We start from the raw sequence: 26,361 nt of genomic DNA, 5'->3' as shown, positions 1-26,361 counted from the left end.
CTGCTGCTGCCCAAAGACTTTGTTCTTTGGTGGGGGCAAGAGGATAACTCAGACAGAGTTAAATAAGACTGGCTTCAATGCTCCTCTCCAATTTCCTTCATGGATCCATTATCTAGAATCACAAAAATCTTGACTTTTTACCAGGGGGATTACGTGGACCAACCTCCTGCCCCCAGAAAAGGCCCTTTGTCAAGCACTCCCAATAGGTGGCCACCAGTCTCGCCCATGGAAGGGGCCCTCCACACATACAGTTTGACCCCATGGCAACCTGGTCTGTTCATTCTATAGCTCCAAGAGTTAAAAAAAAAAAAAAAAAAAAACCACAACAAGAACAAAAAAAAATACTTTTTTTAACAGCCCAATCTAGTACATGTCTTTGATCTAGGTCTAAAGAAAAATCCCATTTGACAGAAGGGTGAGTTGAGGTTAGCCAAGACTTGTCCACAGTTCATTTTTAGAGCTCCTGCACTTATCTCAATCATAATTTAGAAAATCATTGAAAGATATATTTTCCGGTCAGAGGCAAATGGAATGGGGAAATTGAATGATCTCTGAGATCAAAATAAATGTGAAAACAGGCTTCAGTATTTACTAACCCGGTGGCTCTGTTCAAGGCATTTGACCTTTCAGTGCCTCAGTTTCCCCCCTTTGTAAAAAAAAAAAAGGAATTAATGATTCTGGCTAGAAGAGTTGTGAGAATTGAGGATAAATTACATAAAGTACCTGGTGCAATATTTGACACATATTAAAATGGGCATATTTTTCATCCCAGAATAATATTAAAAAAAACAACCATGGAAATTATTTTAGAAAATATAAAGGAACATATATAAATACCAGATATTGTTCCTGTGGTTATATGTAATTTTAAAAAGAATCAATTCCAAATAACCTTGGATGACTGCTTCTAAGTATCTCATATAAAAGGGACTTTCTACTATCTGTGAAAATAACGCCTTTGAAGTAGAGAATCTGGCATCGATTGCTCTTTCTAGAAGTGACTTAAAATGTTTGGTTGAGACACCGTTGGGGTGTTTCCTTGTATTCCATTACAGGGGTTCTTAACCTTTTTTGTTCCACTCCTTTGCCAGTCAGGTGAAAACCACGGACCCCTTACTAATGTATTATTTAATAAATATATCACACCTGCACCAGCACATCCCCACAAGAATAATGTTTTTTTAAAATTTCAATTCAAACTCAGGGACCCCTTGTTAAGAACCCCTACATTAGGCAAAGGAGGGGCTAACCAGCATATCTACAGACTCACTGAAATGATGGCTGACCACATTTATATAAATAATGCAAAGTTAAAAACATAAAGTCATTCATAATTAGGAAAAATCAAAAAGGCATATAATACCTTTTGTTATTCTAAGGGAAAAACATTCTGAGCAAATCTCTGGAATAACTTTCTGTTAGCATGGAATGTTTATGAAGGCATTATCTTTGTAGGATGGAAAATTAAGGACAGTAGTAATGTAAAGGAAATGCAGAATTTTTGGACCCTCTTCTGTGTCTCCCCTCCTTCCCAAATGGGTCCATTTCCAAAAAATGTTCACTTGAGTCTTTGAGACTTTGCTACCCAGTGGATTAGCATGCAGAGCCTTCTGTGAGTTATATTTTTAAGTATTTTCTTAAACTCCACTTTGAAATCCTTGTCCTTTGACTCCCAAGAAAATTCCTGAGCAGTTCTGAGGTTAAATTCACCTAATTTCCTTATGGTGATTAAATATTTCGTTATGCATAGACACTAAAACCTGATCTTAAACTAACAAATCAACCAACAAAACAAAACTCAAAAGTTGCTAAATGTGAATAAACCACACACACAGAATTTTAGTACGTAATGTGAGTCTGAAAAGCTATTCATAAGCAGAGATTCATATGAAAATTACAAAATCAGAGAGCCTTGTTTTCAAAACAAAATAGAGAAAATGACCTAAGAGAAGTCAGATCAATGGCCAGCTTTCTGCACCACTGGTCCAGCCTCAACAGTCAGCTGGCATCTTCTTTGCCAAGATGGGGTAACTAACAACGTGTGGGTTTAGTTGGGCCCAATTGTCAAGTCATGAAACTTTTCTCTGACTCAAGTTTCTTCATCAGCAAAACAGTGGCAATCACTTCATAGGGTCAACTATTTTTCACTTAAGTAAAGAACCCTTGTGGAGAGAGCACTTAGCGCAGACATGCCCCCAAAAGCTCTTTCCTTACTACCCTTTCAGGTGACCACATTGCCATCCTGCCCTTCAGGAGATCACTTAGCTTGAAAGACCTGACAGACAGAGTCAGTGATACTCAGCTCATGTAGTCATTTTCTGAATTCCCCCAAATTTCTTAGATTGTGATCTATCCATACAAAGGAACACTATGGGTGGTGGACTTGGCCCAGTGGTTAGGACGTCCGTCTGCCACATGGGAGGTCCACGGTTCAAACCCCGGGCCTCCTTGACCCGTGTGGAGTTGGCCCATGTGCAGTGCTGATGCGCGCAAGGAGTGCCCGGCCACACAGGGGTGTCCCCTGTGTAGGGGAGCCCCACACACAAGGAGTGTGCCCCGTAAGGAGAGCCGCCCAGCGCGAAAGAAAGTTCAGCCTGCTCAGGAATGGTGCTGCACACACAGAGAGCTGACACAAAAAGATGAGGCAACAAAAAGAAACACAGATTCCTGTGCCTCTGACAAAAACAGAAGCGAACAAAGAAGACGCAGCAGATAGACACAGAAAACAGACAACCGGGGTGGGCAGGGAAGGGAGAGAAATAAATAAATCTTAAAGAAAAAACAACAACAAAGAAAAACAACAAAGAAAAAACAACAAACAACAGCAATAGAATTCCAGCTTTATGTAACAACATGGATGAATATCACAGATATAATGTCGAGTGAAAAAGCCAGCTGCAAACGAGCACATACTAGATGATTCCATTTTGATGGAGTTCAAGAATGGCCAAGGCTAATCTATGGCTATAGAAACAAGGATAATGGCTACTTTTGGGTAGGACAAAGGTGGATTGATGGAGAGGATGAAAGGTAAAAGGGAGCTTTCTGGATCACTGAAAATGTTCTGCATCTTGAATTGAGTGGCAGTTGCACATGTACATATATATGTAAAAATTCATCAGGTGGTACAATCACCTGCATTTTACTGCCTTTATATTTCAATAATGGTTAAAAATAATGTTTTTTCAAAGCACTTATTTGACTTAATCTTATTACAGGGAAGTTTTCTTCTCATGCTTTCTTCTAGTCTCTAACATTTATATGATTGACAGATGATTCAACGGTGCCTCATACTTGCAGGAATAAAGAATTATTCAAATATGACGTTTTCTACATAATTGAATTTATCCATTTAAGCAAGAAAACTTACTTTCTTGGATAAAATCTTTCTAAAATGATTTATACTCGTCACTATTATTTGAAACAGAAGCTGTGGAGCACACTGTTCTTCTTAGTGAACCAAAGTTATCTTGACAAACTTACACGGTTGCACTGGGCTGGGATGGAGTGATGGCCTCAGGGGAAACTGCTTCTATCCTGGATATTGGTAAGTTTTTGCCCGTTCCCTGTTATCTACTGCTATTTCTCACTGCTGTATGCCTGCCTCTTACTATCCCTGTCCTACTAATTTGATTTCATTCATTCATTTATTCATAGATATGGCACATCTGTAATGAGTGCCAAGTATGTGCGAAGCATTGGAGATAGCATGGTAAATAAGACACTAAAGGTCCAGGACCTAAAGGAACTTACATTTTAGCAGAGGAGGCAAATATAAAATGAGTAGGACAATGCTCTTGAAAAATTTAGAAGGTCTAAGAATGTCTCCTTGAAGAGGTGACCTTTTAGAACTGAGAGGTGAGAGCTCAGAGGAGGAGAAAGAGTTCGGATCTATTGCACACTGAGAAACAAGTTTTATTGAAAGATGTCGAAATTAAGAGTCAATAGGCATTAAGTGAGGACCTGACAGACTTCATGGCAGTAATTTTGTTCTGCTGTGAGGACTCCTTTTGCCTTATGTATGTCCTTGGCTATATCTGGAAGATTTGCTGGGTAGGCGAAGGCTCTTTCATCATAGGTGCTATTCACATTTTATTTCATTCTACAAAAAACAAAACAAAACAAACACTGGCTACAAATGGCCCAGGTCTCTATGATGATTCCTTCAGATTGCCTTCATATTTAGGACCCCAAGCTCTCCTGAATGTGACTTTTCTGGCACAGTCATGAGAATCACCTTGAAAGGTTGTCACCCACTCATGCATTAGTGTGACAGCTCTGCCCAAGCAAGCCCAAACAGCCCTGCCTCCTTGGGCCAGATCACATGTTGCAAACTGCCATCTACTTCTGGGCCCCTTTTGCTCAAGAGACTTTGCCTTCATGACATTTTATAAACCAAGAACTCTCAGACTAAAGGACAGAAGGAACAGATAACCACCACTTTGTAGAGTGACTTGATTCAACTGTATGCCTTACAAAGTCAACCTGACATAGAAACACTATTTTCATTTCATATGTAATAGCTGCAACGTTTAAAAGGCCAGAGATGTGGCTGAGTTATTCAGGGCTCAATTTGGTGCACGACTTGATCAACAGACTATCATGAAACCATCAGAAACACCTGAAAAAAAGGTGTAACTGTAGTGTTTGTTAATCTTAATTTCCTGCAATTCTGTGTAGATCTTTGGGACTCGAAATTTGAAAAACCTAAACAAGGAGATTGCACCAAGTAAGGAGTTACCCAATGAAATGAAGGGATAAAAGGAATAAGTATCTGGAAATGGTTTAGTTTTTAGACTTTTCCAGAGTCTTGTTCCTTTGATAAAACTGCAGAATTAAAGCTGCATCTCTCTACTTGAAAGACAATTGTATTTATGTACTGTCTCCTTTATTGGTCAGAGTCTATATTTTGGATTCATGTTGTATCACAGAAGGTCAAAATCTTACCAGACTCTTAAGGAATCTACGTGATAGGAAAGTAAATCAGCATGTTTTCTTATCCCTGTTTTGAAATCTTAAGAGCAGTAAGAAAGGTTAACCCACTTGTTGAAAGTTACATAATGTCTCAGTGGTCCGGTGAAATGACTTGCGGCTAAACCAAGTGTTCTAACACACTCCTAAAAATAACCAAATCCGCCACTCCTCCGGTGAAATCAATGTCATTTGCCCTCCATAGTCCTATTTGCCTAAGTATACAAAGCTACAGGGAAGTTTCTCCCATAGCGGAAGTTACCTCTAATTTTCAAACAATCATTTCTTCCAGCCATTTTGCACTGACTGGAAACTTGTCAGAAAAAAGGGCCGTAGCTTCTTACCACCAGAGTGGCTAGGCAAAAATGTGCCCAAATCAATTTGAGAATTGACTTTAGTACTGTTTCGTGCCTATTTCTTCTACCATAATACACGGTTAATAGGCCCAATATTCCCCATGTTTATTATATTACATATATTATACTGCAACTCCTTTCCCCAAATACCTGCCATTACAGAAATCTTTTGGAGCCATTTTTCCCCCCTAGATTTTCCTATTTACTATTTGGGTTTTAGCTACTAACAACACAGTTACAGATATCTGTGTCTGGCATATTATAAGTACAAATATAAACATTTGATTAAGGTGAAAGCTTTATCAGATATGCTTTTATTCTAAAAAAAAAAAAGAACCCTCAAGAGTCTAGAGTATAAAGTCTCAGTATTCCCAAGAGATATTTATTCATTAATTTCTCCAAAACTGTATATGATCAGCATATAAAGAGCTGCTCTGTTCTGAAAAACAGATTTGAGGATAAGAAGCAAGCTTTCAAAGTGATCTTTGGTTGGATGCTCTCGTTTAAATTTGACAGACTGAAGGAAAAAAGAAAAGTTTTGAAAGTATTTTTATGAAACCAGAGTCACCATTTAGCTAAACCTATTAATGGAATGAGTCATGGGTAAAGCGCAAATCAAAAGGTTACCCAGGTCCATGGGTAAAGCACAAATCAAAAGGTTACCCAGGTCGGCTCCTAGAAATACAGCTCCTGGGGTGCTAAAAGCAAACGCTAGCATCTGATTCAATTCCCAGTAAAACCTCAAGCACAAGTAAACTTTACCTCACTCTCTACGACACTCACGTCCTCTAAGAAAACCGAAAACAATGTTTCATCGAAACTGAATATTACAATTGTCCGGAGATTCCAAGCCACCGAAAAAGAGTTTGTATAGAAATTACTCTACCCTTTCCCTCCACCCTCCTCCCCCAAAACACACACAACACACAGTCCCTGTCCCTCCAGCAGAAGGAAACCTTCTTTTGTAATCTGAAATTTTAAACATTTATAAATACTAAAGTATGAAACAAGTACCTGCCAAAAACACCTGGTGCTCTCTTTCCCCTGCGCCTTCTCTCCTCCCACACACTGGCAACGGAATGCCCTTCAAATCCATGGCTCAGTGCTTTTGGTAAATGTTTTACGAGACACTAAACAGCCTTGTGTCCCACCCTCAGAGCAAACACCATTGAAAGAACACAATATAATGGTTGCAAAGATATCGTATGATGTCCAATAATGTAAATGAATAAGCAGGCTCTAGTTCCACACTTCCCCACGGGGAAAAATCCAACTCTATGCAGTGCGTGGGGGTGGGCTAATAAGCAGGAAGGACACTCAGAAATAAACCTTGACACAGAAGCGTCAGAGGGCTTTAAAAAAAAAAAAAAAAAGGCAGCATTATGATAAGCTCATTGTTCTAATCCCCAAGCAAGTCTTGGCTTGCTAAACTGAAAAAGTGTCAAAGGCAAGAATTAATAAAGGGTAGAGCGCACAAGTGAATCTGTACACACGGTAGCAACTACACACTTACGACATTTCTATTTCCCTGAGAAAACGAAATATTGGTAGAAGAAAAAAAGGAAACAGCTTTCCATAAGCCATCTTTGACAACAAAATGTACTCCCTGCTTTCAATATCCTTCAAGTTATTCAGTTAAAAACCCAACTCTGCTGCAAACAAGAAGTTTTGCATTCCATTCAAGTTAACAATTACAACTAGAGGAGAACAGAAACCTGCTGGCACCAACTACTAGCCTATCTAGACTACCAGGTGCCTCCTGGCACCACCAGGGTTAAAAGGTAGAGAGTGGGCAGCACGCCCCTACCTGTTCTTGGAGTTCTGAGTAGAACAGTCTGAGAAAAGAGAAAGAATTATTTAGCGGCCGTCAAGCCTGCTCACAGAAAGCAGAGTTCAAGCTCCCTCATCCCACTCACTTCTGATTCTACCTTTGGCTTCAGAATCACTGACACGGGTAGGTTAGGCAAATAACCTGCCCAAGAGTACTCGGAATTCTGCATTTCATACCTTTAAGACTTAATGTCTGGTGAGGTAAAAGAATACTGTACTTAGAATCATGGCTTTTTTACAGTCCAGCTGTGTGACTTGCTGTGTGATCTTGAGTAAGTCCCGTAACCTCTCTGAGCCTATTTCTTCGAATAAAATAGAAACATCAAGAACCACAGAAGAGAGCTCTAAATTTCCTCCCAGTTCTTCAAATCTGAGAGCCTATACTATGTCACAAATAAGTTCTTAACAGTTCAGAACATCCTAAGAGTTGTTCCAATTTCTCCCCCTACCTGATGTTTGTGGGTCCCAGCTTATTTTCAATTTCCTCACGTAACAGGCGCTGCAGGGTAGGTCTGTGACTATGGGCAATTGATTTGGCTTCTCTTTGGTCTGACTGGCTAATCTGTTTTGGGTGGGTATCATAAATGACTGCTTATCTCCCTGCCCCAGGGGTGTGGTGAGAGTACCTCCTTCGCCTTGGGCCCAGACAGCACTTTCCTTTTGCTTTCACATTTCCCCGCTTGGTGAATTCATCTTTCACTGCAACACAACTAGTTGCTTGCCTCACGACATCTCATCCTGGCCTCTCATTTCTTTGCCTCCTCTCATTCTCTTCTTTTTCCCCTTCCTTTCCTGCCTATGCCCCAGAGAGAAAACTGATATTGTATTGGAGAACGATTATCCTCACTGTTCTATTTTTTTCTCATATTTTATGTGACACCTCAAACAACCCAGTGAGGGAACAGATGTTATTATCCTCCAGATCCTACAGATGAAGGAATTGAGATACAGAAAGGTGAAACAACTCACCCAAGGGCACAGACAGACTCCCGAGGGGGGTGGCACTGAAGCTCGGCTCTCCTGGCCAGGCCAGGATTTCCCTCTTGCCGCTCTCAAGGCTTGGACCCACTGCTCGCTCCTAAATGCTCTTTTCAGTGCCTCCAAGTGTTCACCTGGTCTAACAAGTGCTTCACCCTCTGTGTGGATCAACCTCGTTACTAACGTTTAAGGGTCTATCTCACTTGACTCCGGTCCCCCTCCCTTCCATTCTGCGCCCCCTAGCCTGGAGTCCAGTGACTTCCTATTCAGGATCATCCTTGAATTCTGATGAACAACAGTGAAGGCATAAAACTGGAACCCCAAGCAGTTCCCCGACCTAGAGTAAGTTCTAGGTATAGGGGGAAAGAGTTTGGGCCTTTGTTGTAGTGGCCTTGTGTATTTTGCATTCGAATAAGGAAAAGTGGGTTATAAAGTAAATAAGTAAATAGTTACTTATTTTAAATAGTAAATAAGCTAATCAGCAAATCCACGCTATAAAGCAGGCATCTACAGTTCCCAGGTACTTAATACCCCGTATTTCATTTAATTCTTTCAGACAGGTGAGACAGGTTCAGACAGGCTGCCCAAGCGTACCTACCAGATAAAGGCCGGACTGAGATTCAAAGCAAGTCCCACCCTGGAGACCTCGCTCCTTCCCGGGCTTACAGGCACACGCCCTTACCCTTTTGTATATCCCATTAACTTGGTCAGGAGCACAGCTTTTTCCTGAACCGAGGTCCACCTGCCTGTGTTTTCGGCCTCAGTGCTCAGCACCTGTCCAGTCCTGTTCTAGTCTACGCTCCTTTCCCCCTCCCCCTCCTCCTCAACCTTTTCTTCTTATCCTTAAGACAATCTGTCCTATTTGCTTTGAAATCTATTGACAAACTATTATCAGGGCCCTCGTTAGGCCAAAAACCAACCCTATAAACAGGGTGGATCCCCCCCCCCCCCCCCCCCGCCTTGGGTAAACTATGTTGATTTTTCCTGGGGTCACAAACTTGCTATTTGACTTTAAACCCCGAAGGCATAATTTCTGTGTTCTATACAGCACTTGGCACGCTATTTAAATAGTCTGAATTCTGGGTCCCTGAGAAAGGACTGTGCCTTCCGTACTATCTAAGTTTCTTTTCTTTTTTTTTTTAAAAAAGATTTATTTATTTATTTAATTCCCCTCCCCTCCCCCGGTTGTCTGTTCTCTGTGTCTTTTTGCTGCGTCTTGTTTCTTTGTCCGCCTCTGCTGTCGTCAGAGGCACGGGAAGTGTGGGTGGGCGGCGCCATTCCTGGGCAGGCTGCTCCCTCCTTCGCGCTGGGTGGCTCTCCTTACGGGTGCACTCCTTGCGCGTGGGGCTCCCCTACGCGGGGGTGACACCCCCATGTGGCAGGGCACTCCTTGTGTGCATCAGCACTGCGCATGGGCCAGCTCCACACGGGGTTTGAACCGCGCACCTCCCATGTGGTAGGCTGACACCCTAACCACTGGGCCAAGTCCGTTTACTATCTTAAGTTTCTTATTACAACATTTCTCTACCTCCAGCCACACAACTCAAACCGAGGCTTTGCTCTATTATTGTCTTTGGTGTGCCAGAATGCAGGGTTTTGCTCGTTGTTATTTCCCCCCCTCAGAATTCAGGTTTAACTCTTAAATTTTCAACTGCAGAGTTCTGACAGAGCAGCATAGTTAAGCTCTGACCAGTGCGGCTCTATCACCCACCAGGCCTATTCCAGAGTCTCTACCAGCCGCTCAGGGTCATGTATTTGCCCTGCAGGATGGTTCCAGATTCTCACAGGGATTTTCAGCACCCTCAGGAACACCTGGGGATAGGCTAGGAGGAAACAGCAGGGGGCGAGATTTGATCTAGAGCAGGGGTTCTTAACCTTTTTGTTCCAAGGACCCCTTTGCCAGTCAGGTGAAAACCACGGACCCCTTACTAAGTCCACACTATAGCGTTTATTATTTAAATATATCAGATCCACAGCATCACATCCCCACAAGGACAATGTCGGTTTTCTTCATTTCAATTCAAGCTCAACCCCTTATTTAAACCCCCGGTTTAGAGCTTCCAAGTCTCCCAGGATCTCCCGCAGGCTTTGGAACTCTCATGAACCACTCAAACCCCTTCGCTTCTCCGGAGACGGCTTCCACGAGTACCCTGATGTGGCCCCAGAAACTGCTCCTCACCCAGGCCAGCCTAAACCCAGACCTCGAGGGAAGTACCCAGCAACCCTTTGTATTTTCCAAAATTAAGGAGAGGCTGGAACAAGTGAGGCAGCACATGGTGAACTACACTCTCCATCACTGCCTTTCCCTGGGACACCATCCACGGGGTGGGTGGTTCTCAAAGCCAGGTCCCTTGGTTCCACCCGCAGAAGTCTGCAAGGTCATTTTCATAACAATGCAAACATCTTATTTACCTTTTTGACTGTCTTGACATTTGCACTAGTGATGAAAAGGTAATGGTGGGTAAAATTGCTGGTACCTTAGCACAAATTAAGGCAGTGGCATCAAATTGTACTAATGATCATGGCTTTTTTTCTTTTTCTTGTTTTTTTTTTTTACCACCAGGCATTTAGGGGTAAGGGAGGAAAAAGTCAGTTTCTCTTAAGAAGGACTTGTTGACGCTGTAAAAACTAATTTTATTAAACCTCAACATTTGAGGACATGCTTTTTCAATGTGATGAACAAGAAGTGTGCATAAAGCATTCATACTACATACCAAATTACATTGGTTGTCTTCAGGAAAATCACTTGTGTGATTGCTTGTGTTACAAGCTGAACTAACCAATGTTGTTCAAAGAACACCATTTTCACTTGAAAGAATGACTGGCAGACTCTAGTTTTCCGAATTGGGAATTTGACACACATTTCTCAAAAATGAATGAAGTGAGCCTGTCACTTCAAACAAAACAACTGTCAGTATTTATTTCAAATGATAAAATCAAGCTTTCAAACAAAAGTGAAAATTTTGGAAAGCGTGTATCTGCCACCATGAGCTTGATAGTTTTGTTTCCTAATAATTAAAGGCTTTTCTCATGAAATCCATTATGACATTCATAAATGTGATTTTCTAAAATACTGTATAATGAAATGTGTCAACATTTGAAATTTCTGCATGACTCAATGAAGCAATATTTTCCAAATGAACAATGTATCATGTCACAGAATCATGCATGGGTAAAAGATCCATTCAAAGTACATGGTAGACCAATGGATTTTAATGTGAGTATAAAAAATTCATTGATACGGTTTCAGATTCTGCCATGCAACTAACCTTTGGACTTGCAGAGTTTGAGTACAGTATCAAAGAGGAATGGTCATAATTATCTAAAAAATCTGCTAAAATATTCTTCCCATTTCCAACTATATATCTTTGTGAGGCTGAGTTGTTTGTTTTTTTAACATACTTCACCCAAAACAAATCTCAAAGATTGAAGATTGAAGACAGAAGCAGGTATGAAAATCCAGTTGACTTCTATCAAGCCAGTCATTAAAGGGATTTGAAAAGATGTAAACAGTGCACTCTTCTCACTATATATTTTTGTTTTGAAAAGTTATTTTCACAAAAATGTTATGTATGTTAACAGAGTTTGTTATTTTTAAATGAATTAATAAAGATGCTAAATTTCTTAGTTTTAATTTCTAATGTAGTAAATATCAATAGATATAGCCCACATAAACAAAAGCTCTTTGGGTTCCTCAATAACTTTTAAGAATGTAAAGATAGGGTTGCCAGATTTAGCAAATAAAAAACATAAGACTCCCAGTTAAAATGTGAATTTCAGATAAATAACCAATGATAAATATATTTTTATCCTGCCCCCCCCCACCTTTGTGGCTTTTTGCGTGCTGTCTGCTCTCTGTGTCCATTCGCTGTGCATTCTTCTGTGTCTGTATTTATTTATTTCCCCTCCCCCCTTGCAACTGGCTTGCTGTCTGCTCTCTGTGTCCATTCGCTGCGTGCTCTTCTGTGTTTTTACTTGTCTCCCATTTTTGTTGCGTCACCTTGCTGAGTCGGCTCTCTGCAGTGTTTGCTGGCCAGCTGCAGCGCCCGGGGCTGGCAGCTCTCCACAGCATGCAGGCAAGGCTGTCTTTACAAGGAGGCCCTGGGACACAAACCCAGGGCCTCCCACATGTCAGACAGGAGCCCAACTGATTGAGCCGCAGCTGCTTCCCTGATATTTTAATATACGTATGTTCCAAGAATATTTCGGGAATTATATGAAATTCACATTTAACTCGGTGCCCTGTATTTTATCCACTAGTCCTGCTAAGATGTCCTCCATCTAAAAAGCTTGAGAAACACTGTATTATTAGACCATCCCCCTCACATGTGCTGCAACACTAACACCAAAATGTATTCTGCACCACTGTGTACAAGACACAGAGCTAAGGTCTTGTCTGATGTTACCTCTTTAATCGCCCCCAAATCCCTGTGTGGCAATTACTATTATTCTTCCTATTTTTATAACAGAGAAAACTCAAAGAAGTGAAGCTAATTATTGGCGGGAAGCAAATCAGGACCCCACTGCAAAATCCCAGGTTGTAACTATTAGGCTACACTGAACTCTAATAATGGTGGATTCCTAAGGATGGTTGGTTTTTGTGGTATTTGTTTGTAAGATTTTAGTAAATCGACATCTGTTGCTTATCGTCTCTTATTCTCTCTCACAGCTGCATGATCTTCTATGAGAGCAACAGTGAAAACAAGTACAGTACTGTATGTGCTGGGGGTGGGCGTTCTATCCAGAACTATGCATCAGCATTTTGGCTGGGAACAGACTTTCCTAAGGGATGCTTCCCTGAGCATGACAACTATGTCGTTACAGGCTGGGAATTCTAGAATGGAGCAATGATGGAAAGGCACTGCGCCTTACCATTAACTGGAATCCACAGGGAAACTGGTGCTGAGCTAGAGCCATCCTAGAGAATAATTTAGGAATTGCTCCAAATGAATCTGTACCAACTGAAGCAAATGCAACCACTGTTGTAAGCCAAAGTCTTGTTTTTTACATGATCACTACCCAGGCCACTGGATTTATTTAATGAGCTTGGGCTCAACAGTAAACACACTAAAGAAAGTATAATCGTTTATTTTTTTATTTTTTATGATCCAGTGCAGGGTTGGAGGATGGAGGAAAGAATATTCACTCTCTTCTGCTCCCCCCCATTACCCAAATTGCTATAACATAGTGTAGAAAGTGATAAACTCAATAAGGGAGAGAGAGAAACTAGTCCATATGGAAAACATTTCTTTAACAAAGAGAAGATTTACCTTTCAAATCTTTCTTGTTTTGTAAATTTGAATTTATTAGAGGCAGGCTGCATGATCCTAAGGGCAGTTGTGCATACAGAAGCCAAGGGAGATAGAGCTTTGAATAGTACGATAGAGGGAAGCAGACTTGGCCCAATGGATAGGGCGTCCGCCTACCGCATAGGAGGTCCGCGGTTCAAACCCCGGGCCTCCTTGATCCGTGTGGAGCTGGCCCATGCACAGTGCGGATGCATGCAGGGAGTGCCCTGCCCCGCAGGGGAGCCCCACGCACAAGGAGTGCACCCTGTAACGAGAGCCGCCCAGCGCGAAAGAAAGGGCAGCCTGCCCAAGAATGGCGCTGCACACACAGAGAGCTGACACGAGATGACGCAACAAAAAGAAACACAGATTCCCAGTGCCACTGATAAGGATAGAAGCGGTCACAGAAGAACACACAGCAAATGGACACAGAGAGCAGACAACTGGGAGGAAGGGGGCTACAGAAATAAATAAATAAATAAATCTTTTTTAAAGAGAAAAGTACAATAGAGAAGGGACCAGGAGAAAAGAGAACAGATCACAAAATCAAAGAGGTCAAAACTACAAGAGTGTCAGACAACTAAGAAGGGGTGGGGGGAAGAAAAGGATATGGATGTGGCTCAAATGGTTGAGTGCCTGTTTCCAGCATGGGAGGTCCCAGGTTCAATCCCCGGTACCAAAAAAAAGAAGAAGGCGTGCATTTCAGAATCCAAGACTCAATGGAAGCCAAGAGAATAAGTCTAGGGAGCTAGAATGAAGATTTGGTGAAACTCGAGGGCTCTGGACACCTAGGAATGAGGAATCAGAAGGAAAAATAGGAGTCACTAAAGGAAATTACCTACCTGGCCCTGCCCTGGGCCCTGATGGTCTTGCCTCTCCAGTTCAGTTTCTCTGCACTCAATCTAGAGCCCTCAAGTGCTGAAAGGAGTGGCAGCAAGAAGAAAAATATAAAAGGACTGAGGATTCTTTTTTTTTTTTTTTTTTTTGGTGGTGGTGGGGTGGGATTGAATCTGGGACCTATATATGTGAAGCAGGTGCTTAACCACTGAGATATACCTGCTTCCCCCCCCAACACACACACACACACTTCAGGACAGATTGCAATGGAAGTATGTGTTCCCTCAGACAACCTTCAGAGACTGAGGATTTTCACGGCTCTTTCCTTTACAGCCTTTAGAACTTACTCTTGTGGATGCTGAATGTTAAGGAGGAGGTAGGAGAAGCTGTGGACCAGCTCTGAGGATTCTCCAGGGAACCCATTTCCAAAGGCTTAGACTCGGCATATATAATGAAACCTATTTGCCATCCCTGGTACAGATAAAAAGTGGCAAAGGTAAGTTGGAAAAGGAAGTACTTGCGCTGAGCCTAGAGAGATAACATTAGAACAGGAATGAAGAAAGAACACGGAGTAGGGGGTTCTCTGCATACAGAACAGAATGAGCAGAAGAACTGGGGAGAGCTTGCCTGGTTCTAGGGCAGCGAGGGGGCTGGCGTGGCAGGAAGGAAGGCTTGTGCAGGGTGTGGTGGTAGATAAGAGGACAGGTAAAGGGTGGGGCAAGATTAAGGAGACCTTTGAATTCCAGGAATTTGGACTTTTCTTACAATAGGATTCACTGACTAGGAGTAGGATAATGACTAGAGAAAAGAATGTTTTAGGAAGGCATATCTGATAAGGGGCCATGGAAAGGTCTATATAATAGACATACACATTCAGAGACCAGTCACGGTTTTTGTTTTTCCTTTAGCAAAGTAATAAGTGCTTATTGAAGACAAGGCATAAATCTCAGAAGAGAAGATACAAGGAAAAATTAAAATCAGCAATCCATTTAAGCCCAACCACTGTTAACATTTTAATGTGGTGCCTTCCAGTTGCTTGCGTTTTTTTCCCTCTTCCTGGTTATTGTAATATTTCAGGGAAAAAAAGTTATCACTTGGTGATAGTGTGAATGGAAAGGAAAGGCTACAAAAGAAACATCTAAAATGAGGCAGTGGGGTGAAGAGGAAAGATGACTAGTATCACAGGACCAGAGTTCAAGCTCTGGCTGTTCCTTTGGGCCTCCTCTCTCAACCCACAGGCTTGGGGTGGTTTCCTTATCTTAGAATCAAGGTAGGGGGGTCTGGATCAACCTCTTAGCCTCTTTTTTTTTTTTTTTTAACCCAGGACCTCATCTGTGGGAGGCTGGTGCTCAACCACTGAGCCACATTGGCTACCTTAGCCTCTTCTTACTGTTGTATAAGGGTCAGGTGAGATTTTGCATGTATGTGTATGTATCTATCTGCATATACTTTAAATGAATATCACATACAGCAGAGATTGTTATAAGACAAAAATATTCTCAATAAACAAAATGTGGTACATACATATGACGGACTATTATTCAGCAGTAAAAAGAAATGAAGTTCTGATGCATGCTATGACAGGGATGAAATTTGAAGACATCGGCTGAGTGAAATAAGCCAGACACAAAAGAACAAATATTGTATGATCTTGCTTACATGACATAAGCAGAACATGCCAACTCATAAAGTAAGAAACCAGAACGCAGGTTACCAGGGGCTGGGTGGGGGTGAGGCTGGGGAGTTAATTGGTACAGTTTCTGTTTAGAGTGAAGGAAAAGTTTTGCTAATAGATGATGGTGATAGAGGTATGATTTTGTGAATATAATCAAACCCACTAAACTGAATATTTGAAAGTTGATAAAATGGGAAATTTTAGGTTATGTATAAGTTACCAGGAAGAAAATACACACTAAAAAAAAACAAAAACAAAAACCCCATAGAATTGCACAAATGTAAACTCTGGGTTATAATTAATAGTATAGTTATAATAATATTATTACATTAATGGGAACAAAGGCACCACAGTTAAGAAAAATATCAACAGGCAAAACTGTGCTTGTGTGAGGGGGATATATGGAGACTATATATTCTGCATGATTTTTCTGCAAACCTACAACTGCTCTTTAAAAATGAAAAAGGAAGAGAAAGAAATATTAAAGAAAAAAAAAAGTTCCCTTGGTCTTTAGGCTGTACCAATAGCATATAGCCTATTGCAAGCTGTAAGGTTTTAAGTGAAAGTAACTTATCCCTACATTCTGACCAGTGCCATAGGGAGGATACTTGGTTCACAGGACACAGACTGGTGTGGTGTAAACAGAGAATCCCTTTTCAAAGAGGACTCCCAGCAACAACAGCTTCTTCCTGCCAAAGGGTTTTTAAAACCCAATCCACCTTCACAAACCACAGGAAAAACAAAAACAGCTGCCAGAGAACACACAGTGGGCTCTCAAGTAGAAGCATCACCCAGTCACTCATCAGGTTAATAAGCAAAGGTCTAAACCAGTGGTTATCCATGCTGGGTGGACATTAGACTGAACTGTGCAATTAAAAAGTAGCAGGGAAACGGACTTTGGCCCAGTGGTTAGGGCGTCCGTCTACCATATGGGAGGTCCGCGGTTCAAACCCCGGACCTCCTTGACCCGTGTGGAGCTGGCCATGCGCAGTGCTGATGTGCGCAAGGAGTGCCGTGCCACGCAGGGGTGTCCCCCGCGTAGGGGAGCCCCACGCGCAAGGAGTGCGCCCGTGAGGAAAGCCGCCCAGCGTGAAAAGAAAGTGCAGCCTGCCCAGGAATGGCGCCGCCCACACTTCCCGTGCTGCTGACGACAACAGAAGCGGACAGAGAAACAAGACGCAGCAAATAGACACCAAGAACAGACAACCAGGAGAGGGGAGGAAATTAAATAAATAAATCTTTAAAAAAAAAAAAAAAAAAAAAAAAAAAAAAAAAAAAAAAAGTAGCAACAGGGAAGCAGATGTGGCTCAACTGATAGAGCATCTGCCTACCATAGAGGAGGTCCAGGGTTCGAACCCAGGGCCTCCTGACCCATGTGATGAACTGGCCCACATGCAGTGTTGAGGCACACAAGGAATGCCGTGCCACATAGGGTGTCCCCTGTGTAGGGGAAGCCCACACACAAGGACTGCACCCCACAAGGAGAGCCGCCCCGCGCAAAAAAAGCGCAGCCCACCCAGGAGTGGTGCCGCACACACAGAGAGCTGACACAGCAAGATGACGCAACAAAGAGACACAGATTCCCAGTGCCACCGAGAATGCAAGCAGACACAGAAGAACACACAGCGAATGGATACAGAGAGCAGACAACGGGGGGCTAAGGGGAGAGAAATAAAATAAATCTTTAAAAAATAATAAAAATATAAAGTAACAACAACAGCTAATGCCTGAGCTCTTCCTCATATCAATTAAATCAGAGTCTCTTTGAGTGAGGCCTGTGCATTGGGTTTGTTTGTGCGCGTGTTTTTAATGTTCTTAAAATGATTGAGACCTGAAGCACAAGAAGACACCCCAGGGCAGAACAGTCCAAAGAGCACAGATGCAGGGTGGGATCCAGAGCTGACTTGGCTGTGTCCTTGGACCACTACTGAAGGGTGGTGACGGGTTCCTTCGGGAGGAGGACCCAGGGGCCAACGCGGGTCCCACTAATACGCTTTATCATTTGTGTATTAAACGACATTCAGCTTCTATTTCAGAGTGTAGGTGCCATCACTTTCAATACATACTTTTACCATTCTCACTAACTAGTAAGTTAAAAGAACTCTTGTGGACTCTGGCCCAAAAGCCAATGAACATGCTTTTTTTCCCCTAAAGATCCCTCAGCCCTCAAAGGAGCTAGTAGTTAAAAAGTGCAAACTCTGTGGCATCAGCCTGGCCCAGGCATGCGCACCAGCTCTGCCCTGCACTGTGTGACCTTGTACAACCTACGTGTTCTCAACCTCAGGTTCCTTGTTTGCAAAAGGGGAATCCTAACACCTTCTAAGGATTCTTACTGAGATCAATTAAGATTATGTAAATGAAAGAGAAATTACAAGTAAAAGACTTCTCATACCTGGCACATAGTAACCACGCGGTAAGTTGTTTCCATTTTCATCATCATCTCCTAAGGCCTTCTAACTCCAACATTTCACAATTCTAAGAATCACCTTGATGACTGACAGCATAGGTGAGGATGGAAAAAAATTGGTAGGTCCACACATGCCTAGACTTAAAGACCCAGTTTCTGTTCAGCACCCATTCGCCCAGGCCTGGCTTTTCAGTAACCATATTATTCTTTGCAGAAGGTGTGCCTCATATTTTCCAGACCTCATCTTAGGAACTCATGCTATTTTGCCAACATAGAGTTTTTGTCACTCTTGATTAAAGCAACATGGTTGTCATGTTACTGATGTTCCTTTTCTTGGAAAGTCTGACATGAAAGGTAGACATTCTATTTCCACCTGCCCTGGTGTAGCAGCTGCTGGCACACCTGGGGACAACTGGTTCTCAACCAACTAGCAACGTCAGTTGAGGTTCCAATGTAGCATAACTTCGATGCATGTCCAATAACTGTGAAAATTTCAAGGCTGACATTCGAGTGTCACTCATGAAATTTGCCTAAAGGTTTGCTGCTGAACAGATTTCAGTTTCATAAACTTGGAGTATCCTCTTTGCCTTCCTGGGCACTAAATACCCTCCTACAAGGCACACTGCCATCCTGGATCTATTATCCTGCTGAAAGACACACACATTTTGTTGATGCTCACAGCTTTCTTTTCCTTGTCCATGTTGGGAACAAAACTCTTTCTTTTAGGAAGATAGTCTTTCTTTGTATGCAAGCATCCTCCAGTCCACCGTTATGTTATAATTTGAGTCACAGCCCATGTCTACCTCTCTACTTTTTCAGTTTTGAAAACGGGTTACCTTGTTTGGCAAATAGCAGGTCAAAGAACAGGCTATCAAAGGAACTGCTAGTCCAGTGAAATTTTACCCATGTGAACGAAATGATTTTACAAGGGGAGATCATCCAGGTTGTGATTAGCCTCCATCTCCCGGCTTTTATACCCTTTGAAAATCAGTTTTTCCAAACATCTGTTTGGGTCCAGAAAACAGATCTCAGCACCATCTCAGTTAGAGGAATGCTTGTTATGAATGAAGTTACTGGCTGACTCTACCCTACCCCTAGTGGACTAAGAGTGAGTTGGGCCCAATTAACTCTGAAGCCAAGTCCTGGAGAGTTCTTCAATTTTTATGCCATGGCACTTACACATTTATATTTAAACTGCAAAGGACTTTGAGGACACTTTTGCACACGTTTGCATAGGTTCTCAACACCACTGGGCTCCATACCTGCATTAACACTTCTGTTGAACTGGATCTGAGATCAGAAAAAAGAAAAAAAAAAGAATAAAAGAGGGAGATGTCTAGACAAGAGGGTGATGAATTGACTGGTAATTTGGACACGAGAAAAGGAATCATTAACTTTAACTGCATTTTTAAAAATATCATTAATTATTTGAGTTATACTGTTGCTTGTTCGAGTTCATTCCTGTTTTGGCATTAGTATTTCTTATTAACTAAATGCTTAAATGTTCATCAAAGTTGCACCCCTTATGTCCCTGGCCTAGTATCTTTCATGTACGTTTGTTCACTTGAATCAAACTGAATTATGGGCATTTTTATTTTGCCCTCTGGACAGTAATAAGTTATGTTGTACAAAGGAAAGAGTAACGTATGATGGGAAAGCATTTCGTCCATTTTTAAGTGAAGAAGTGGAAAAGTCACTTTTAGAACCAGCCTTCGGGGATTGCCTTGAGCAGCCTGGGATGGTTTGTGACAGATCTCTAGTAGTTGCTGTCTAAACAAAAGGGAATCTGGGGAAACAGACTTGGCCCAGTAGTTAGGGTGTCTGTCTACCACATGGGAGGTACATGGTTCAAGCCCGGGCCTCCTTGACCCGTGTTGAGCTGGCCCATGCGCAGTGCTGATGCGCGCAAGGAGTGCCGCCCCGCGTGGGGTAGCCCCACTGCGCAGGGAGTGCTCCCCGTAAGGAGAGCTGCCCAGCGCAAAAGAAAGTGCAGCCTGCCCAGGAATGGCGCTGCCCACACTTCCCCTGCCGCTGATGACAACAGAAGCGGACAAAGAAACAAGACACAGCAAACAGACACAGAGATCAGACAACTGGGGGAGGGGGAGGAATTAAGTAAATAAAATCTTTAAAAAAAAAAAATTATGGTTAAAAAAAAAAAAGGGGGAATCTGTTTCAACTCAGTTGTTTGACTCTTGTGTTTATTCTTAAGTAAGTTTCCTTCTTGTGGACCACATGAACTGCACAACTCTAAAGAGCTTACCTCAAGTGCTATTAGGGTTTCAGTCTTGGCAACCTGAAACAATATGATGGGAAAAATCATTTTCTAAAAGGTATATTTCTGGAAATTTAAGAGATCTTGGGAAAACTTCTTTCTAAGAGATCTGTGATTTCACTAAATGAGAATTACAAGTCAGAAACATGGGGAAACAGATGTGGCTCAAGCAATTGGGCTCCTGTCTACAACTCAGGAGGTCCAGGGTTTGATTCCCAGAGGCCTCCTGGTAAGTCAAGCTGATGCAACAAAAAGAGACACAGAAGAGAGACAATAAGAGACGAAGCAGACCAGGGAGCTGAGGTGGTACAAGAGATTGAGCGACTTTCTCTCACTCCTGAAGGTCCCAGATTGGTTCCCGATGCCACCTAAAGAGAAGACAAGCAGACACAGAAGAACACACAGCGAATGGACACAGAGAGCAGACAGCAAGCGCAAAACAATGAGGGGGATCAGGGAGAAATAAACAAAAATCTTTAAAAAAAAAATTTCAGAGACATGAAAAATCATTTTACCACAGAAAACAATGTCTGAAGTAGTTCTTCATTTCCTTCTTTTCAAATGCAACTTGCATTTTCAACATGTAGGTTAAACAATATCCACTTCTTAATTCATTAACTTACTTGGAATCGAAATCTAGGCTATGATTAGTAGCAAAGGGCCAGGACTCAATACGTTTTGCTCTTTTATTAAAAGTTCCTATCAGGAACTCTGTCATTTCTCCTGCTTGCCTTTCCTAGGAACCTCCACCATCTGTCTTCTGATGCCATTTGATGAAGGAGCACAGACTTTCTATAGGTTGAGAAAAATTAGATAATGGCCTAGAAGTTAACTTTTTAAAAAGAATACCAAAGAGATCACCCAACAACACTGTGATAGATAAGAGCCTTTCAAAAAGTTCTGTTCCAAGTTTCTTTACATCAGTTACATCCAGTGATTCTCCTTTCTCTGTGTGATAAAATATGGAGAAAACTGACCAGTCCTATCTCAGACTGTGATAAAACTAAGATCTAGCTAGCTCTAGACAGCCCTTACACTCAACAGACCTTTCATAAAATGACCAAATCATTTTCACTCATGACTAACAAAACAGCAAGCTTGAGATGGCCAACTCAGTAGAACTGGATTTCCATTGTGAATGTATGTGTGCATATGCGTGAATCTCTGATTCTATCAATTTAGTCACTGGTCAAAATGCCTCAGCTCAGCAGGACTCTTGATAGAAAATATCAAGATGGAGCACTAAGGTTTGAAACCTGAGAGTCTCATCCTGGTCCAAAAGTGGAAGCAAGGTCAAGTAGCCAGTTCAAGGAGCTGGCTCTGTTTGCTCTATTTAAATCATCTTTTCTTTCTAATCTGGCCTTTTGGTGGGATAATCACATGCTACTATGACAATGACCACTGTTCCCAGATGGAATCAAATATGGGAAGGAGAGAAAAAAGAAATTTGGACACACTTGTTGGTGAAAATAACCGCTCAAGAAAAGCTGATCTAGACTGGTTTTTATGTGCACAACAAGTATCATAAGCTTTTGCTATGGAAGGTGGGTGAATGAAATGAAGAAAATAGACTTAGGATAGAATTCAAAGGGCAGGAAAACAGGATTTGGGATCTAGTTCTTAGCAAATAAGGCTGATAGAGAAGGAAGAACTTGTATATGAACCACAAAAACAAAAAGTCTGATCAATTTGAAATCAATCTCTTAGAAAGTTTTGAAAGAATCTTCCAGAAATCTGACACTGTCTTTATTTTGCAGGAGACGACTTTTTATCTGAAGCAACATGGCCCCTACCTCTCCCATTAGGATCATGCCTATTCCTTGAACCCAAAACACTCTCGTCCTCCTTGGGACACTCACACAGCCTGCCCCGCATTTGAAATAGTCATTAGCCACCTCCTCCTAAAGCCCCTCTGCCTAGTAAACCATCCCTCTTTCTGGGTGCCATTAAAATATCACTTAAATTCTAAGAAACCTTCCCTGAGGGTCACCCCTCCCTGGTCCTAGATAAATTAGGTCCTCTTGTTTTAAACTCCCTTACATCCTAATATTCTTCTTCAACCCACTTATCACTCTTTCCATTTATTTCTTATTTCAATTTATTTCTTGATCAGCTCTGCAGGGGCAGAAATCTTTCCTGTCTTAATCACCTCTTAATTAATTTTCCAACACCTAGCACAGAGCCTGGCACTTGGTAGGTGCCCAGAAAAGGCTGGTTTCTCCCCAGATCTATGCTCTTCATTTCACTAAACCACCTCCCACGGGAAGAGCTTGCAATACCTGTTGTGCACATAAAAACCAGTCTAGATCAGCTGATTTATCTGTAACCCTCCTGATTCAGGACTAGGACTAGCATACCACATCAGTGATGGGGCCCCATAACATGGTTTATGGTTTATAACTATAAAGTCAGTATAAATCAGGCCCATGTGGCTTGGGGATCATACCCATTCTGCTGCATTATCTCTAATGGTGCTATTTTCCCATGCATTTGATAGGAGTATGGATGTGGACTCAATCACAGATAAACAGCTGCTGACAGAGGCACATTTTGGATTTTTTTAGTCACAAACTCCTACTAGAAGTACAAAGACTATATACTACTACTCCACCAAGAATGAATAAAACTGTGATATCAAAAGCTCCCTGTCTGACAAGAGCTTCATTCCTGCCCCCTCCAAGAAAGAACACAAGTGTACAACCTACCTATGGGAAAGAAAATACTAATTTTATACATAAACAGGTTCTCAGAGTTCTGCTAAGTCCTAAAAGTCCAATTCAGTAATCATTTGTTCCAAAGTTATTCCCAACTGAAGCTGAAAAAGAACCTGACTTTGGTTAAGATAACCTGATCCCAGAATGCCCTGCCTATAAGACTGCTCCTTTATCTCACACATGCTCTTCAAAGTGCCAGCACCCACTGCTTACAAGTCCCCAGGGGAACTAATCTCAAGGCCATCCTAGAAGTCTCCCCCAAATTAGGTTTTCTTTCAATATTAAAAACCTAAATTCTTTCCTTGGTATGTACTGAGTTTTTATTGATTCAATGAATGGTTCTTTACCAGAGACTATTCTTTCCCTATCCTTAAAAATTAAACTCTAAAAATAATGCATATGTACTCTGCGAAGAGAAGAGAGTGGGACCACGTAACGCTGGTCATTTTGGAATTATCAGGGAATTGCTATATTTTATTGAACTGAAGACTCCATTATAAGATGGATGCATCTCCATATCAGAGCTGCTACATCGTGGTAGTGGGGCACATTCTAGAGTTGATGAAATGCAGTAAACTCAGCAAATGTGAAAAAAACTCACCACCAGATAGTGAAATGAAGCAAAATCTTCTAACTACATCTTTTGTAATTCTTTGTGACCCTGCTGGGGACACTCTGGCTTTACAGACGCACGGCGCACTCGACCTAGCAAATCAAGTGAACGCTCTAAAGCAAAAACAATATATGTTGGTTAAAAACAAAAAAGGGGGGGAGGGAGGATTAACATTTGGACGTCACTATGTAATGTCCACCTATTCTTCTCCGCCCCTGGATTTTGTTCATGTGAGCCATGGTGAAGATGGAGTGGACTCAACTTACCAGACCTCCTCGGGGTGCCAAGGAATCGCTGGTCTGCTGGGGAACCTGGCAGCAGGTGTCCTTCTAAGGCCTCTGCTACTTGAACTGTGAAATGGAAAAGATAACACTACTGACCCAGAGATGGGGAAATGAGGGGGATGCAACTAACGACCAGTGAAGAATGGGTGGGGATGGATAAGAAGCAGAAAGACAGCATTTTGTTATGACACGCAACTTGGTGTGTGCATAGAGTTACAGGGAAAGCTACATACAGGATAGAATAGGAAATTTCCACTGGCCCACATATACCTGGAGAAAATAGGTCACTTCCTTTTGCCAATTCTGCAAGGAAATTTGCTTCATATTAGCCAGAGGCCATTCAGGAGAACAATCTCACTCTGACAAGAAGAAAGGAGGAGAAATGTATAAAGAGGCAGCGTAACAAGGAAGAATGGGTTTCACAGGGTGCTCGAAGCTCACTCTGCTCCTTGCTAGCTGGGTGATCTTGGATATTTTACTGTGTGCAACCTACCTATGAGTAGGTTGAGCCTTATTATCCTCATCTGATAGGAGCCTAATATTACCTGCCTGTTAGGGACATTGTGATAATAAATAAGATAGATATGAAGCCCGTGGCGACTGCTACAGATAAAATACTCAATAAAAAATACAAGGCAGTTATGATTATGTTCATTTAAAGTTCTTTCTGAAGAGGTACATTAAATTGCGGTCTTTCAGGGTCAATCTCCAAACACTTAAAATTTGTTTAAAGCATTATGAGCTGTTAGTGTTTCAAATGTTTCTTCACCTTTCAAAGCCCTTTACAGCTGGCTCTACTTCTCATATATAAACAGTATTCCATAACTTTTCAGCTACATCTTTACCTAAATATATTTGATCAGCTAGGTTGAGCAGACTCTATACTATTTCTCCACCAAGAACGAATAAAATTATGGCACAGAAGGCTCCCAGTGGTGACATGAGCCTCCCCCTCCAAGAGAGACTGCAAGTTGGTAATGTACCTCTCGGTAAGCAACCACTGAATTTAAACAGGAATAGGTGCTGAGAGTTCTGCTAACTCCTGCAGCACAACTCAGTAATCATTTGTTCCAAAGTTCTTCCCAGCTCACCGGCCTAATTAACTAAGGTTGAGCTTTTGATTAACATACAGTGCTTAAAGGAACTTTGGCCCACAGAAACTTGGCATTTCACCTGCTTTCCTGAGTCCAACCTGAGTCACGAGGGCCGGTTTCAAGGGTAATAAAGGAGCTGGCTGTTTGCTTACAGCAAACGGAGGCCGTGCCATGTCATTACACGGCCTTTACCTTTTGTGCCCACCGAGCCCTTGGCAAAGAAAGTTTGCAGCCTGCATGTCAGTTTTTGGAGTGAATAGAATCAAAGGGTATACATTTCCAAACTGAAAAGCACCCAAATTCTACCTGGCATTTTCATTCAATGCCAGTTGTATAACATGAATATCGTCCCAGGATCAAAGTTACCAGACTGGAGATCAGGTGTGCGAGCAGGTGCATGTGCATGTGCAGAGCACCCAGATTCTGCCTCGGTGAGCGAGCAAACTGCTCTCTCTGATGGTTTTTGGGTTCCCCTTTATTGAAGGGTAAAACATGCCACAGATGGAAGGAAGAGACCATAGTACTTGAGAGTTCATGTTCACCTCCCAACCTTGTGTCCTGCCTTCTCCCTCAGTCTTCTGCTTTTAAAGTTCTTGTGAAAGCTACTTTCAGTATTACCTGGCTCATTTCAACAGTACTTTGTGTTTACCAAGAGTTCTCCGAAAAGATTTCAGAGTTCAGTTTTCCCAAATCCACACATACTCCTGTTCTCGTAAGTTTCTTTTTCCCATCTTTGGTGGTTTCTGTCCCTTCAGTCATTATTACCCATCACTGAGGTGACACAGAAATCTGCCAGGAAGTAAAATTTAAACCGGCCAATGCCGATTGTTAATCTGCAGCTTTTGATGGCTGGAGGTGGAAACTAGTGACTAAAACAAGTTTTTAATTTCTCTGTGGGGCTTTACATTGTTTTTTGTTTTTTGTTTTTTTAATGGATAGTGGTAGTGTAGCTTTAGATTGATTTAATAAAGCAAAACTTTTAAAGAAAGCACTCTCTTGTAAAAGTGAAAATCATGTGTTCAAAACATAAGACAGTCCT

At 41.9% G+C, this 26,361-nt stretch overlaps 1 protein-coding gene across 24 annotated transcripts in view; it reads right to left on the bottom strand.

Annotated features, from left to right (window-relative positions):
* Positions 1–26,361, bottom strand: part of RBM47 (RNA binding motif protein 47) — a 165,399-nt gene that overhangs the window by 70,233 nt on the left and 68,805 nt on the right. For 6 of the 24 annotated variants that reach the window (XM_071216833.1, XM_058299466.2, XM_023592299.3 and 3 more), the window contains one exon: positions 24,211–24,294. The exons of 14 other annotated variants lie outside the window; for them this stretch is intronic. The gene's annotated coding sequence lies outside the window, so the exon portion shown is untranslated. Of the gene's footprint in view, positions 1–6,341; positions 6,599–24,210; positions 24,295–26,361 lie in introns of those variants that run through there. 4 more of the 24 variants (XM_004448693.5, XM_004448695.5, XM_058299507.2 and 1 more) reach the window with 3 other exon arrangements.

The sequence above is a fragment of the Dasypus novemcinctus genome, chromosome 1 (genome assembly GCF_030445035.2).
Source record: "Dasypus novemcinctus isolate mDasNov1 chromosome 1, mDasNov1.1.hap2, whole genome shotgun sequence".
NCBI lineage: Eukaryota > Metazoa > Chordata > Mammalia > Cingulata > Dasypodidae > Dasypus > Dasypus novemcinctus.
The sequence above is the reverse complement of the archived record's forward strand: the minus strand, read 5'-3'. Positions and strand labels throughout refer to the sequence as shown.